At 33.8% G+C, this 5,070-nt stretch overlaps 1 protein-coding gene across 3 annotated transcripts in view; it reads left to right on the top strand.

Annotated features, from left to right (window-relative positions):
• The window catches only part of LOC108741540, a 234,553-nt gene that overhangs the window by 56,314 nt on the left and 173,169 nt on the right, over positions 1–5,070 (top strand). The window contains exon 1 of one of the 3 annotated variants that reach the window (XM_025978990.1): positions 28–184. The exons of the other annotated variants lie outside the window; for them this stretch is intronic. The gene's annotated coding sequence lies outside the window, so the exon portion shown is untranslated. Of the gene's footprint in view, positions 1–27; positions 185–5,070 lie in introns of those variants that run through there. 3 annotated transcript variants of the gene reach the window in all.

Genomic DNA, 5,070 nt, shown 5'->3' with positions numbered 1-5,070 from the left:
CATACTTTCAGCTCGTTATTGTGTAATAGTGCAGAGGTACTTACATCGATGTAGGTGTGAGTAGGTGCACATTTATGATCCAAGTAGTCTGGGTTACGTTCTATCGGTTTTAAAAAAGTTGTGGTTGTTTTTAACAGTTAACTATATAGCAGAAAATAAACAACTAATTCTAGGGACAACACAGGTAACTAACTAAATAACTGTTTATATTTTATTATTATTATTTCTGTCAGCAGTTAACTGCATTAATATATTGTAAAATTATTGGTTAGGTACTTTCATGTTTCGTTTAAATTGAAAGTTGTAAAAGTTCTGTTATTGTCGCGTTTAAATGGGTAAAAAGATAAAAATGGCCCACTAAATGTGGGAATTACGGTATTTTATTAAAACATCAAGTAATAAAAAGTACAAAGTATGAATTTTCTTTCGAAATTATCAAAGCGCCCCGCCCAGTCTAATTTTTCTGTATTATCATTTATTTATTGTAGTAGTTCGCATTTTGAATGAATGACCAGAGATGTGATTTATTTATACTTGCATTTAAAATGCAAATACAAAATAAAAAATACCCATTTTATCTTGAATTCAAATACTTTTTTGAGAAAAGCATTTTGACTTTTCCAAACTTATTTTCTATTTATAAAATGCAAATGTCTTCTAATTCTTTAACTGATGAGAGTCCAAAAAATTTTCAACTCCTTAAAAATGTATAATCTAAAATATCGGATCGATATTGTCTTCCGGGTTCAATGTTAAGGTCCATGGAGTTTTGAAGTTTTAAATTGATATCAGTAGCTGCCTAATCACCACTTATCGTACCTTTTGCAAGGAACTACGAATTTCTATGAATTACGACAAAACAGCCCGCAAAATAATATCGAATTGATATACGTCAATTGTGTAAATGCATATAACCTAAAACTCTTAGAAAACGATTTGATAAACTTCACTTATCAGATGTACCCAAAAAGCTAAAGAAACTATGGATTCCATTTCTTTCTCTTATTACAATATTTAAAAGATCAGAAACAAACAAAATGAGGTTGTAACTGTTTCGATATAAAATGATTAATGTTGATGTTACATCATTAAAATTATTTGCAACCCTATTTTGACTCTGATCTTTTACGAAAAAAGTCCAATATTTAAAATATGATCAAATGCCTGCAAGGTTTTCTTAAATAATATTTTATACTTAAGTAAATGTAGAAAATTAAATAGGTACCTACTACAAAAAAGTATTTTTTTTAAAAAGTGTTTTGAAAATACGTATTTTGCTTTTAGCATTTAAAATACAAAAACGAAATCAATAAAATATTTGCATTTTGTTTTTAAATACTTTAAAGAAAACATTTTGCACATCTCTAGTTATGGCGAATGTCGTAGTAAAAATACTTTATGAATAATTTATCAATTCCTAATTTTACCTTTAGGTATCTATGAGTTTTTGCTTATCATTTCCAAACAACACCATCTAAAAATTTGGAAATTTTGTGGTAGACTTTCATGAGCATCTTCAATTAAAATTATTTTAAGCAAACCTTACTAATTTTTGAGTAATTAGGTCAAACGACTACGAAATCGTATCTTGTGTGCGCTAGAAGAACTATTCAACTATTCAGTAGCACGGAATGGTTGATGAAGGAGGTATAAGAGGTGATTAAACTGACTGAATTTGGTGACTAAACTGTCTAAAGTTGGAGTCACCTGTTATACCTCGTGCATCAACCGTACTGTGTCAGTGAAAACGACTATTCGTTTACGAATCTCATTCGAGTGCACATAGCTCGATTTTGATTTCTTAGGTACCTACACTTTGCTGTAAATTTTCACCTACTACTTGCTACGTTTCGTCTCAATATCACATTCCTCATATCAGGTAGTTGTATAAGAGTTACTTCGCTTTAATACAGAGCCCTCGGAGCGCGTGTCTGATTCGTACGTGGTCGGTTTTTAGCCTTCATTTACTGTAACATAATATCATGACATGCTTTGGAATGGTTAGAAATCTTGATGCTCAAAGATTTTTGTTACAACGAACCTACGTATGCATGTACATAGGAGGGAATCATTACGAGTGCGAATAGACATATTGTAGGTATGTGAGCCTATATAAACGTTCTTTTATTCATTAACCTGCTTATAGACATGTGTAAACGTATACATGTGTGTGTGTGTGTAGCAGGTATGTTGTTGTAGTTATTTACGCTCGAGCTTCCGCGTATCATTAGTACGGAAATTTTACAAGTCATGATGGATTTGTGGCTGCGGTGTCATTAATAAAACGAGAAGATAAGTGGACGTTGCTGGCTGGCCGTTTGTGTATTTCGAACAACGAGATCCATATAAGTAGCGGAGGAGTGACACGGGATAGATGGTCCGTTTGGATACCGCTTGATTAGAACAAGAAGGCTGGTCCCAAGTTTGCAGCGTTTTTGATAGATCGGACCGTTATGTTGAACTCCCACGTCCTTTTCAATCTTAACGATCCCTCATAGGTGGCATCGAAGGTTCGTTCCGTTTATGTCTTCCTTTAACAATTCAACAGATGCTTTCGAATACTGGATGTGTGAAGCATTCGAACGGACTTCATAAAATTTTGCTAGTTTTGATGTGACGTCTCGTTTCGCAAAAGCCGGTGTGTCTCATTTCGTGCGGATGGACTCATGAGTAACGTTATTAATGTAGATGATAGTAAGAATAGATAAATATCATTTTGGGCAAAGGTTTCTTCTTCCTCTTCTCATAGCATCCAATCACATCTTTTCGAGTTTTGTCGAATTTAAGTAAATCTGTCACGATTAGTATGCTTAGATTTCTAGATGATGTAGTAGTATCTAGCACGGAGAAGTCAGAAATAGTAGTCTTAAATGAAATGGAAGAATATAAATAAAAGTAAAACAAAAATACTGGTATGCAAGGGAAGAAAAAGAAAGAAAACGTCGAAGATAAGGATGGGAGACGAAAATTAGAAGACGTTGATGATTTTCGGTATCTAGGAAGTCACATTAGTTAGGATGGAAGGAGCAGTGGAGAAATAAAACAATTCAAGAAAAAGAAGTCATTTCTATTGTTAAAGGGGCATGTTTCAAGTGCGGCACTGTACGGGTGCGAAAAATGGACGGTGGGCGCTGCGGAAAAGAAAAGGTTAGAAGTGTTCGAAATGTGGCGTTACAGGCGAATGATGAGGATACCGTGGATAAAGAAGGTTAGAAATGTAAATGTATTAGAACGAATAGAAGAACAGAGGACTCTCTATGGAAGTTATTAAGAAATAGGCGAGATAGGTTGATAGGACACCTTCTCAGGCATGAAGGTCTAATAGCAGTAAAGGTAGACCTAGGTTAGATTACTGTTCACAGGATATGTCTCACTGACCTCCAATCCTGAAAGTTGGCATGAAGGAAAGTTTCGTAGCTAAACTAAACGGAAGATCCTAAAAATTCTTAATATTGTGCGGAATTATTACGTGACAGACTTAATTTCTTAGAGTTTCGGATGTTTATGATGTAACTGCTATTTTTTACGGTTGATTATTCTGATGCTGCTACACACATTAAGTTATAATGCGGGAGTAGATTTCTAAATGGCTAGGCAGAATGACAGGGGAAATGCAGTTGGTGGTTTCATATAATTTCCTACTTCCTAGCAGCTAATTGTTGAAATAGTGAGAAAGTGCAATTGGTTTTATGGTCTTGTTTATGAGAAATGTTTTGTTTTCTTGCAGCGTTAAATGAACCTATTTAGGTTTATGGTAGCGTGGTTGAACGTCTGTCTTTTTTCACTTTTATGCGTTTTCCGTAGTGACATATGTATACATATTTAATAAATTGCTTTAGATGGAAGTAAAGGATATGGGATATTCAATAATTTCCCAGAAAATTATATGATTGAAAGAATTGTTACAGATGGGGCGATAATAGTAACATTTGTATCATGTTATTGACAGTCTACCGCCATCTTCCGGTAGTTACTGCTAACTGTAGTATTTCGCACTCTTCAGATGGGCCGAAACTGTAACTATACTTAGCTGATCGTATAATGGGAGAAAACTGTCAGTTAAGTGGTTATTTCAATGATTCAAGGCTAATATTAGATGTGCATATGTATTCATACCATCAGTTGATATAAAAATAGAGAGGGCTGAATACACTTACAAAAAAGAAATGTTAAAAAACATACTATCAAATAAATGCACAATTTAGACGTGATGCTATAGTTTTTATATACAGTCGTACTATGTTTGACGATTTTCCCCCATCTGGTGAATCTAACATGTCTCCTTTTTATAGAGCCTTAGTAGAAGTGAATCGTTTGATTAGTGACAAAAATGAGTCACTATTACAAGAAAAATAAAGTTCATGTTCTTTACAAAAAAAAAAAATTAAATTGTACCTACTGTTTGAAATTTTTAAATACAGTAAACTTAAGAAATTATAAGTTAAATAATGATATCGAATAATATTCGACAAGGTATAGGACCCCCGGGCATGTCAATTTCAACTTACTTATTGAATTAAATGCTAATTTTATGGTTTCTGTCGTACGAATATTTTAGCGGCAGAAGGAGCTCTTTCATTGTTCTGTTATCAGTTGCAATTTCATTAGTTCTATATATTAAGTAAGTTAGCGAACAGTTATTTTGCCCTGTGATCTGCGGCGACCGAGCCTTCTAATCAAGGCAAGGCAAGCGCGCAATTGGAACGATAATGTGATGGAATAGGTGGGTATATGTCAACTGTCATAATAATTACTTACTGTCAGGGATACGTAACGAATTAATTCAATGTGTGTTTTCTTTTCCTTCTTACATAACTGCCGTCTGCGGTCGAATTAAAAGAAATAATGAATAAATGTAATAAGCAGCTACCTATAAGTAAATTATAGGGTTGTTCGGAAAGTCATTTCGTTTTTTCCCTACAGAGGATTTAATTGTATTCTTTTGCACCCAACTTCACATTTAAGCCGTATAGTTTTTATATGCTTTGAGAGCTCATATAGCAAGGCTTGTGTGTGAAAAATTCCAATTAATTCTACGCAGTAGTTTTTGGTTGGTGCCCTTTTAAATAT

Source organism: Agrilus planipennis, unplaced genomic scaffold (assembly GCF_000699045.2).
Source record: "Agrilus planipennis isolate EAB-ADULT unplaced genomic scaffold, Apla_2.0 scaffold305, whole genome shotgun sequence".
NCBI classification, from domain to species: domain Eukaryota; kingdom Metazoa; phylum Arthropoda; class Insecta; order Coleoptera; family Buprestidae; genus Agrilus; species Agrilus planipennis.
Note: the sequence above shows the minus strand (reverse complement) of the source record. Positions and strands in the feature narration are given on the sequence as shown.